A 12,654-nucleotide genomic window follows, 5' to 3' on the forward strand; every position below is an offset into this window, starting at 1 on the left:
CTTTCCCCTTATGCATTCTTCACATGGGCCAAGCTTCTGATCCATATCACCACTTATCAGCCCCTTCTTCATGAGTTGCTTGAGACCACCTTCAGCAAGATGTCCCATTCTCAAATGCCACAGCCTCAAATCTGGGGCCACAACCAGATTTGACTCACCAATGATAACAGTAGCATCAAGATAATACAGGCTCCTTACTCTCTTGGCCATCATCTTCACATCTTCTCCTTTATGGACTGTCATAATCCCTTCTGATGATGTAAAGGAATACCCCTTAAGCTCCAAAGTCCCAAGAGAGATCAGATTCCTCTTTACCTGAGGAACAAACCTTACATCAGTAAGCACCTTCACTGATCCATCAAACATCCTCATCTTGATGCTCCCAATCCCTTTGATGTGACATACTTGATCATTGCCAAGAAGAACAGTTCCTGTGACCTGCCTCATATCTTGGAACCATTCAAGATGTGGACTCATGTGGAAGGAACATCCTGAATCCATAATCCATGAACTCGAGTCTGATGTATCCACAACATTCAGTGCCTCTGGTGTCTGATCCTCTTCATTTGAAACTACATTTGAGCTAGCTCCCTTCTCCATGGCCATTTTCTTCTTCCAAGCATGGCAATCTTTCTTGATGTGGCCAGGCTTTTTGCACCAAAAACAAGAGCGAGTCTCTTTCACTCCACCTGAGGCTGTCTTCACATCATCTGACTTCTTTTTGAAATTTTTCTTTCCAAACTTCTTGACATACAAAGATTCTGGTATCACTTCAGAACTCTGCACAGCTCCCTTCTGCAACTCTTTGGACATTAGAGCTGCGGTCACTTCAGAAAGAGAAATTTGCTTATCTCTACCATACAATATCGCATCCCTCATCTGATCATACGAGGCTGGTAGAGCGTTAAGAACCAGGATTGCCTTATCCTCATCAGAGATTTTGACATCAACAGCTTCAAGATCATCTATAGTTTTGTTGAAATCCTCCATTTGCTCCATGATCGATCTATTATCAACAAAACTATAAGAATACAGCCTGCGCTTCATGAACAATCGATTGGCCAACGATTTGGCCAAATACACGTCGTCCAACTTAGCAAGAATATCAGCCGCTGTCTTCTCATTCTGCACCTCCCTCAAAACCTTATCTCCAAGGCATAGGATCACGGCGCTGTGAGCTTTCAGAACTATCTCATCGTGCTTTGCCTGCGCTTTTTCATCAAGCGCCTCCTTCCCTTTCGTCTTCGTATCAACCGGATTAAGAGCCGCTGCAAGCCCTTGTTGGATGAGGAGAGCCTTCATCTTCATCTTCCACAATCCGTAATCGTTTTTGCCATTAAACTTTTCAGCTTCGAACCTCGACGCCATAACAAATCCGATTCAATTGATTCATCTGATCCTCTTCCCACAGACGGCGCCAATTGTTGGAGAATCAATGCAATTGGATTATCAAGAACGAGAAATACGAGATAGATCTATTAACACGAATGGAGCTGAAAAACAGAATCTTGTGTATTGATTGTATTACTGTGATTACAGCTTACACAAGCACAAGAGCTTTGCTATATACCAGCTCTAAAACTAACGCAAACTAACTAGCTAACAAACTCAAGAAAGCTAAAGAAAACTAATACAAAAAACAGTTGGAAAAAGCCTTCCAACGGCTAGTTTCTAACAGAAAGAACTCAGCAGATTTTGGGCTCTGGAATTGGGCTTCGAGCTTGGGCCTGAATGTTAATTCACCCAATAACACAAAGCTATTTAAATAACAATACAAATGATCATGAAAAGTTGAGGTATGTAGCGTTACAACTCTATAGAATAGATGAGGCCAAATAAATGTTTTATTTTGAAACTGATGACCTCAGAAAACATGGTTTGTATTGTATGTATCCTTACAACTATAACAGACAGGCCTTACAGCCTTGCTCCAGTTCCTCCCTGTCGAGGTTCTTCCCGATAAAGACGAGCTTGTTTACCCTCGCTTCATCCGCGCCCCATAGCCTATCCGGTGAACCTTGGAATATGTCGTGGACACCCTGTAACATCACACGATTACTCAAAATGAAACAATATTTTTCAAGCACAGTTTTGGTGACAGAAAACTATATTATGGATCCCAAGAACAGACAATTTTGAAGATTGAAGAAGCATATTATGGATCGGGAAAAAGGAAAGTGATTAGATAGTTTACCTGAAAAACAAATCGCTCGTTCATGCCATCGACAGATAGAAGACCCTTCATTCGATATATGTCCTCGCTTCTGTCTAACAATAGGTTACCTAGCCACATGTTAGCCTGTAATATGGCAAACCAAATCAGCGCTGCATAAATATTCCCATTGAATAAACGTTAGAAAAATGAAGACGGTCGCGCAACCAACCTTTTCAAGGTCCAAGGTCCCTTCACAAACTATGCTAATTGAAGAAACACCAGGGTCGTGCGTATGATCGTGGTGGTGGTCACCGTGATGTTCTGCAACAGCATTCAATTAATCAGTATGGCAAGCTCAAATGCTTGCGATTGTTTTATCGTCTCAACATTAATTAAGCAGTGGATATAAAGGCAAAAATGTCACTTTGCCTTAGATTAGAGAGTGAATCAATTGGATAGCTTGATTTTTCCAGTAGCCTCAAGACAAAAGCAAAAGCCGGAGTTACATAGAAAAACAGACATCTGATAATAATATTTCCGGTTAACACTTCTAAATCGTGTAACAAAACTCGTGTGTATTCTTCAAGGCAATTCTCAAGACAGTAAAGAAACACAAAGTTTTAGAGTTACCACGGTTATGGTTATGGTCATGTTCGCGTGCTCGTGATCATGCTTGTGCTCATGGCTATGGCCACCATGTTCTTCCTTCGAGTGGTCCACGTCAACAGCACTATCAATTCTGCATATTTTCACTTAACTTGAGAGAAAAACTATACATTAAATTTCATAAAAATACTAAACAAAATGTCAGCATATAAAACCAACTATACGAAGGATCATCTGCTAAGAGACACAACACTCTTATGATCAAGATCTAAATGGAATTAGACCTTTCCAAATCGAAACCTCCGATACCAAGAACATAATCCAAATCAACTTGTCCATATTGTGTTCCCTTTAGCTGAGCCATATGGTTTATGCCCTGAATTACAAGAAAGAACTAGTTAGCGAGGATATGGGAAAAAAGTCAAAGGGGATGTTTGAGAAAACACACCCTTATCCTTTCAACCAGAGAAGCAACTGCAGGTTCGCCAACAAGATCGGTCTGTAATCAAAATATCATGCAATCAGTCTTCTACCAAAATGTCAAATCCGAAGAATAACTAGGGAAGCAACATGCTCTAGAGTAAGAGATTCCAAGAAGACACTGAGTTAAGCACAATAAGAAACTGAAAAGAAGGCACAATTTGGCTCATGCTCACTAACAAACTTTACATTTGAGTTTTCCAGGAATAGAACATGTAACAACAACCACTTCGTACCTTGTTTACTATGCTGCGATCTGCATATGCAATTTGCGCTATTGCCTCATTGACAACACCTTCTGGCTTCACTTCATTAAGGTGCATGCCAGCATGCTTAGCATCAACAAGTGTGACCACTCCATCAAGTTTAACATCATTAAATAGTTGATCCTCGGCGTAAAACGTATGAATAATTGGTGCTGGATTTGCTAATCCTAAAAAGATATGCAGCATATGGATCCAAGTATCAATTTTGATTCAATCAAAGTGGGAAGATAAAAATAAGAATGCTCAATCCTCTTTGAATGTTGATTAAAGACAATGAACCTGTCATGACAATTTAACATCATTAAATAACGTTTATTCTGTCAGCCTACCTGTTGTCTCGATAACAATGTGATCAAATTTCCCTTTCTTAGTACTAACAAGTTCCGAAATCATCCTTACAAGATCCCCCCTCACGGTGCAGCATAGACATCCATTATTGAGCATCATAATGTCCTCTGCTCCAGCAGTTTTGGCAGCAACTAGGGAGCCATCAATGTCAACTTCACCGAACAGGTATACAAGCAAGTCAACCAAAATTAGAATTGATCAACCTAGAATTCCAAAACTGCATATTCCAAATAAAAACTAAACATTCGAGTTTCATGCATCAGTGTTCTTGAGAGAAAAGAATGCATTGCAGTTCCAATTGAATCATATCAGAAGCTCTCTAATCTAGAAGCCCATTTGAGTTTTAGTAGTATCCACTCCATTGATAATACTATCTACACTTCATACCTCATTTTCGATAACTGCAATGCGTTTCCCATGATCAGCAGTCAAGATGTGGTTTAACAAGGTTGTCTGCCAAACAATTGAGAATCAACAAGAAGGATACATCAGCTAAAAACAAGGTAAATATAATTCACTCAGCTTGTGTACATATAGGAATATACAAGCCGTCTCTCAAGAATACAAAGATTGACTACAAATACTAATTAAACATTAACAAACCAGCATCTCCCCTATCATTAGTTTTAGTGGCCGATGCAAAGTCACTCCATCAACATAACAACTAAACATTCTAGGTGCTGCCAACTTCTCCTCCAGTGATAGAAAATAAATCCAAAGAGATAATCTTTAACTATTTGGAAGTCTTTAATCCCTACAGTGCATTCCCACTGGTATACCTAACAAAATTGCAACAAACATAAACCCTCATCAAACAGATGCTTAGCACGATCAAAACTTTAGAAATATAGAAGTCCAAGAAGAAAAAAAGTCTCTCAGACATAGCAGAATTAAATAGCAAAATAAGAAAAACTACCCAATTACGATTAGTGACAATGATAAATAAAATAAATCAAAAAGGATAAATCTTTAACTATTTGAAAGTCTATAATCACGACAAATGCGGGTGCATTCCCATCATAATCCACCCACAGTATAGTTAGCGAAATTGCAACAAACACAGACCCTCATCAAAATTCATTGAATTCACATAAAAAGAGAAAGATAAATTCAAATGCTCAACACAAAACTGTGAAAATCATAACACTCCAAATACCTTTCCAGAACCCAAGAAGCCAGTAATAATGGTAGCTGGGATTCTATTATCAGGAGGGATTTTAGTCACAGGGTTTTTTCTTTTTTTGGTTCTAGGCTACAAATAACATTCCTCGATTGTATAGGACTTTTTTTTATACCGCATTTGGGAGAGACGCATGACCCTCATGCGTCTCCTTTTAATGAAACGCATGACAATTAGAGACGCATGAGTCTCATGCGTCTCTCCCTAAGACGTATGACGCTTATGTGTCGTCTAATAAAATTAAAAAAATAGCAACGCATGACCCTCATGCATCTCATTTTAATGAAACGCATGACTCTTATGCGTCGTTAAAAACTGAAAAAATTGAGATGTGTCTCCCTTAAAGACGCATAATTGTCATGCGTTTCATTAAAATGAGATGCATGAGGGTCATGCGTCTCTTCCGAAAGCGGAATAAAAAAAAGTCCTGTACAATCGAGAAATGTTAGTTGTAGCCTATAACCAAAAAAGAAAAAACCCTTTAGTCACAACACCAGAATCTTCAGTTTCTGCTGCTGAGCTGGCGGCCGTCAGTCTGCGGCAAAGGCGCCTCTTCGGCTGCTTCGATGAGCGCACGATTCTTGAATTGTCAGAAATGGTGCAAGCCGAGAACTTGCGGTTTTGGACAGTGCAATTTTGCCTGTTTCTGCTGAAGAAATGCGTGGTCTCTACAGATGAAATTGGATGAGAGCGGCTTTTGGCTAATCCCATAAAACTCGAGGCGATTTCCATGGAAACTGATGCCATTGAGAGAGATTGGGGTTTATGGTATTCTCAGTTCTGAATTGTGGCACAGCAATATGTGTTCATAGGATGAATATTTCGTCTTTTTTCTCTCAATATTCTTTAGTCCAACAGTTTTACTATCCAGACAAAATGGGGACTGTTTTGTCTCTCTTCTTGCTTTTATCAAATCACATTCTGATTTAATTTGTATTGCAAATTTACTAATTTTGTAACTAAACCTCTAATTTCTAGAGACTGTCATCCGCATGTCTGTCTCTTAAATATTTCTTAACCGTCTCTTCTCTTCAATATTCATGGGACCCAGTGTACTTTTCACCTTATCTCTTAACTAAGAGACAACACTTGCATTCATCCATCTCTTAACCATCTCATCCCTTAACTATTCATTCAATTTCATTTTTTATTTTATTTTCAACAAATTCAATTAATAAAAACACACTTCATTAAATAAAATAAAATTACAATTTAAAATCCTAAAAAAATAAAAAATATATACATAATTAAAATTCAAAAAAATTAAAATACATAATATAAAATATAATTTTATATAAATTATAAAAACTACTCCACCAGCGAATCATCCCCCGAAAGCGGTGGCGGTGCACTCAAGCTACTTGGAGGCGGAATACCAATTTGTCTTGACATATACTCAATTCTGGCAAGATGGGCTTGATATTGTGGAGGCGTCATGCGGGATGTGTCAGCCATTCGCCTCAGCCCCTCCTCCCTCTAGCCACCTTCGCCGCATTGGTCCCTTGTGGCCGATGGCGTGAACGGGATGAGCCCCTTGCATCGGTGGTCGTGCCCTCAACCTCTTGTGAGGCGATGCCTGACCCGCCCTCACTAGACGAGTATTGTCCACTTGTCGTGTGCTTCGTGTGTTTCGAGCTCGAGCCCGTGCTGGACTGGACACCGCCAGCCACCTTTCAACGTCTTTGACCGACTCCCAAACATCGACATGTTTGAATTCCTTATTGCTGTCGTCTTTAAAGACTTGCAAAGCCGATCTCAGAATGTCAGCTCCATTGGCTCCGCTTTGGTAATTCGTCGCTTCATTCTTGTAGATCCCGCAAAATTTTTTGACATCTCTGTCGACTCGGTCAAAATGACTGCGGAGTATCTTTAAGGTGCGGCGGTGGCCCCCTTTGGCTTATTCTCGTTGTAGGCGTCAGTGACATTTTCCCAAAAAAACTTGCGGGTTTGTTGATTCCCGACGATGGGATCGTACGAGACGCTGACCCAAGCTTTGAACATAGTCATCGTATCCTTGCGGCTGTATGGATGACGGCCTACATCCTCCCCCTCCTCCTCCTCGGCGTCGAATGCGCGACCCCCGGAGCTTCCACAGCCTCGTGCTCCTTTCAGAGTGGGTTCATCCGGAAAATTCTTCATAATTTGGGATAATCCCTGTGATAGCCCATACCTCGGGGCCTAGGGACGAGAGTATGCATCCACATCAAAATATGGTGTTTGGTAAGCTGCCGCCGTCGACGAGCCTTGGGTGCCCGGAGTCGACGAACCGGAACCGAAAGCACCCAAGACATTGTACATGCCCCCAGTCGCCAAACGTGTTCAAGTCATAGCCGCCGGAGCCGCCAGAGTTTCCGTCGCCGGACATTTTGACAGAAATTGGAGAGGAAAGAGAGATGATTTGAGAAGAATAGATGTGTGTTTGTGTGTAGAATGAGTATGAAAGAGGAGTATTTATAGAATAAAAAAAGAAAAAATAAATAAAAGTTACCGTTCAACGGTAATATTACCGTTTTTTTTATTTTTATTTTTTGAAAATCGAATTTATTTTAAAAAAATATTTATTGTGTCAGCATGACGACGCCCACTCGCGGGCCGGCGAGTGGGCGTCACGCCTAGGGCCAACGCTCGCCACGTGGCGCTGGCGCGTGGCGAGCTGGCACGCCAGCTCTTCCTCCGGGACGGGACAAGAGAAGAGACCAGGACGAGATGGAGGATTGCATCGCTGTCTCGATGCGATCTCGTCTCGAAGATACAAGACCGAGACCGCATCGAGACGCGATGCGGATGGCATAATTGACACCATGAATCATTGATGTGAAGATCAAAGATGACATCAATCCTCCAATGACTTGTTTAGTCTTAATAGCCTAATTTGTCATAACTAAAAAAAAATTATCTCCCATTTGGGAAAAGGTAAATGTCCTCCTCCCCACTAACTTTGATAAAAGCTTGAAGATTAAGTTTAAAAGTTTGAGAAGACATATATCTAAGTATAAAAGTTAATCAAACTTGCTATAAAAGTTAAATCAAAACTTTTTACTTAGGTTAACTCACAGTGTTTTAGGTAAGTCCATTCAATTTTGCACTTAATAATTATTTGAAGACATCAACGTCATAGAAAGAATCCATTTGGATTTTCGTGTATCCAATCTTATATCACAAAGTTAGTAGTGATTTATTTATATTATAATGATGAAATAAATTGATCGAATAAATTTTCTTGATAAGTAAAATAGAATTAAAAAAGACGCAACCATTAGTGTTTGCAAGAGATATTTGTAATTTAGGATTTTATATTTAATGCAAGTAGATTCAATATCATTAGAGCATCCACCACCGTGCTCTTGCCAACGAGCACGGTTATGGGCCCGGCGCCACTATTCATGCCTGCTCTTAGACAAGAGCACAACACCCACAGCTGTGCACTTCCGCAAAGACGAGCACAATTCATTTTAAATAAAAACATTTCCATAACATTAAAATTCATTAAAAAACCGAAATAATATTACAAATTACAAATAAAATAAAAAAGACATAATTAGAATCCTAAAAAATAAAAATTACATAATTAAAATACTAAAAATTAAAAATTACATAATTAAAGCTAAAAATATCCCCGTGAAAGACTACTCATCCGGCAGCACTACCCCCAATTGTTTTTGGAGGCTCAATATCATGGCCTCGTGCGATCGAAGTTGCGAGGGGGTCATAGTTGACCTATCGGCCATATTGAGTTGGGCCAAAAGGGTCCACAACGAGTTGGTGGGGGGTAGAGGTGGCGCATAGGGAACGAGAAAGGGAGCGGGGTCGGGAGCATCGCCGGATGGAGTCGCGGCGCGACGGCGGTTGGCTGCCGCCTTCTTCCTTCCTTGCGGTCGGCGTTGGGAACCGTTCGGGCCGGCGTCGTGGCTACCCAAGTTAGCTCCGGCGAGTTGGCTAACCACGTCTTCGGAGCCGGAGTCCGATAGGGATACCGACCTTGACCATTTGGAGGAGCCGTTGGAGGAGGATGTTACGCATCCCCTATACTTCGGATGCGACCGCGTCTCCTGCCAAATGTTGAAGTACTTGAAAGCCTTGTAGTTCATGGATTGGTAGGTCGACATGGCAGAACTGATGATGTCGACCTCGCTCCGGCCGCTCCCCGCCAACCGCTCTTCTTGGAGGTAATACCCCTGGAACTTGTTAATTTCTTCGTTGGCTCGGTAGATGGCGTTGCACACCATACTCTTGTTGCGCTCGATTGTTCCCCCCGGCAGGTTTTCATTGTACCGACGATAGATGCGCCACCAAAAGTGATCGCCGGATTGGTTCGTGCCAACCTCCGGATCTTTGGAGATTGACAAATACGCCTTGAACAATTGCTTCATCTCCGTCGGCGAGTACGGTGTGTGGACACCGCGAGTAGGATGAGTCGGAGTTTGGGAGGGGGAGGTCGACCTCGCTTTAGGCTCGGGTGTCCACCCGTATCGCCATTCGGGGGCATCTTGGTCGTCGATTGGGTATGGCCGGTAGCCACCCGGAACGCCCGAACTTTGGGTTTGAGGAGGGGCCGAATATTCTGTTTTCGGACTAGGAAACGGTTGTGAACCGAACCAATCGGGGTTCCAACCGTGGAAGCCCGGAGGGTGATCGCCTTGGCCGGACATTGTTATGTTGTATGTGTGAAAGAAATGGAAATGAGAGAATGTAGATGAGAATGGAAATGAGAGAATGTAGATGAGAATGGAAATGAGAGAATGTGGTGTGAATTTTTGGGTGTGAAAGTGGGTGTATTTATAGATGAAAATGTGTATTTTTGGGGGGAAAAATAAAAAAAAAAATAAAAAGTGGTAGAAAACGATAAAAAACGGATATATTTTTTTGGAAAGTGGAAAAATATTTTTTTTATTTTTAATCGGTTTTTAAATTAAAAACCGATTTAAAAAAATTAAAAAAAATCAAAGTCGTTGCCCAATCGCAGCACGCCACGTCACCTGCTCGCTGACACGGACGTGCTCGATGCATCGAGCAGCGCCGTGCCAGCGGCGCGAGCGCAGCGGCGGACGAGCTCTTCCGTGCCGCTGGCACGGACGGACGGACGTCGTCCGTCCACCGTTGCATATGCTCTTAAGCTCGATTAGAGCATCCACAATGGCAATAGCCCAGCCATAGCCTAGCCACAAACTCCTCCTGCCACATCATCAGCACTAAAAACTCCTCATGCCACATCATCAGGACAAGTAACTGGACAAGCAATAGCCTAGCCATAGGCTAGCCACAATAAACAAAATTATAAAAATAACAATCACACGAAATACAGAATTCAACTTACGACACAGATACGAGAAAATGCAATAATTTTATTTAAATAAAAAAAGGTACATTAAAAAAATTACATAATTAAAAAAAACTAACGCCGTGCAGTCCTCCGCGCCCACCACTCTTCAATTAAATCCTTTTGGAGTCGAATATGAGCTTCCACTTGGTGCATGTCGGCATGTGCTTGGAGGCGGCCGACTTCATCGTGAGGTACCCCACTTCGTAAGTTGGGGGCGGCCACGCCGTGGCTTGGACCGGCTTCATTATCGTCGTTGGCCCAACTAGTCAGTTGTACACCTTCATCTTCGACAATCATGTTGTGCATGATAATACAGGCTTACATTATATCATCAATGCAGTCGACATGCCACAAACGCGTTGGACCCCTAATTGCCACCCATCGAGACTGGAGCACACTAAATGCGCGCTCCATGTCCTTGCGCGCCGACTCCTGCCGTTCCGCAAAGTAGGCCTTCATCTCATCTGATGCCCACATAATCGTCTTCACAAAGACATGCCACCTAGGGTATATCCCTTCCGCCAAGTAGTAGCCTATATCATGCTGGTTCCCGTTGGCGATAAAACTGATGGTCGGACCGACGCCGTGGCACTGCTCGTTGAAAAGGGGCGACGAGTTGAGGACGTTGAGGTCGTTGTTCGACCCGGCTACCCCAAAATATGCATGCCAAATCCACAGTCGGTAATCAGCTACGGCCTCGAGGATCATCATGGGATTCTTTCCCTTGTAGCCGGTCGTGCAGAACCCTTTCCAGGCAGCGGGGCAGTTATTCTACTCCCAATGCATGCAATCTATGTTGCCTAACATACCCGGGAACCCATGCTTCTCCCTGTGCATCTGCATCAGCTCCTGGCAGTCTTCGGGGGTAGGGCTTCGATGGTACTGATCACGGAATATTTCAACCACGCTCTGACAGAAATACTTCATACATTCAAGGGCAGTCGTTTCACCGATGTGGAGGTACTCGTCCCACATGTCTGCCGCACCTCCGTAGGCCAACTGTCTGATTGCCGCAGTGCAATTTTGAATAGGGGTGGCAATCGTGCGTGTCGGGTCGTTATCGTGTCGACACGATAACGACACGAACACGATAACAACAAACACGAACACGACCCGTTAAGAAAACCTCAAACACGAACACGAACACGACACGAAACCCTACGACACGAACACGACACGAACACGACACGAACCCATTAACGACACGAACCAATTCGGGTCAACACGACACGATAACAACACGTACACGAGATGACACGATAACGACTCGATAACAACACGACCTGATAACAGTTAAACCTATTAAAAATGAAAATAATAAGAATTAATAATATTAAAATATTATTTGTTAACGGATAACACGAACACGACACGAACACGACACATACACGTATTGTTAACGGATAACACGAACCCGACACGAACACGACACGAAATTTTCGTGTCCTTAACGGGTCGACCCGATAAGGACACGAACCCAATAAGCTCTGACCCAAACCCATTATTTTCGTGCCGGTTCGTGTCGTGTTATCGTGTCGTGTCAAAAATTGCCAGCCCTAATTTTGAATAGGTGTGTGGCCGGGTCTGCCAGCCGCATCGTGCCTGAAGCGAAAACACATACATCGACGCTCCAAAGCGTCAACAATACGCATAAACAGGGCCATGCTCATCCTAAAACGCCGCCTGAAAAGGTTGGCGTTGAACCGCGGCTCCGGTACTAAGTAGTCTTCATATAGCCGTTGATGTGCAACTACGTGATCCCGCTCAATCACTGCTCGGCGGTGGACAACGGGTCGAGGTACCGCTGGTTGTAAGGCCCTTTGTATCAGCCGGTTTATCTCACAGGAAGTATAGGCCTCAAACTCTTCGTTCATTCGTCGTTCGTACTCCTCAGCATCCCCACCACTACCACCTGCGCTACTCATTTCGCGTTGTTGCTCTTGTACAGAAATTAAGATCGAGAGAAAACTCGTTAAAACAAGTGGTGCGAATGAAAATGACGTGCAGATCGCATATATATAGTGTTTCGAAAATTAAATAAAAAAAATAAAAAATCGGCTGACCGATCGCTCGCCGATCGGGAGCCTGCAATGGCGGCCAGCCGATCGGCGAGCGCATCGGCCAGCGCTCGAGAATCGGCGTACGCTGGCCGATTTTCTCGCCGATTTGGCCCTGGCCGACTACAATGGTTCAGCGAGCGAACCGGCCAGCACCGGGAATCGGCTAGCCGGTCCGCTCGCCGCCATCGTGGATGCTCTTAGAGTGACCACTATGGGGAGCCCGCGGCTATAGCCGCGGG

At 43.1% G+C, this 12,654-nt stretch overlaps 1 pseudogene; it reads right to left on the bottom strand.

Annotated features, from left to right (window-relative positions):
• Positions 1-1,672: 1,672 nt before the first annotated feature.
• LOC121800496 lies at positions 1,673-5,893 on the bottom strand (annotated as a pseudogene).
• Positions 5,894-12,654: the final 6,761 nt, after the last annotated feature.

Source organism: Salvia splendens, chromosome 4 (assembly GCF_004379255.2).
Source record: "Salvia splendens isolate huo1 chromosome 4, SspV2, whole genome shotgun sequence".
Classification (NCBI taxonomy): Eukaryota; Viridiplantae; Streptophyta; class Magnoliopsida; order Lamiales; family Lamiaceae; genus Salvia; species Salvia splendens.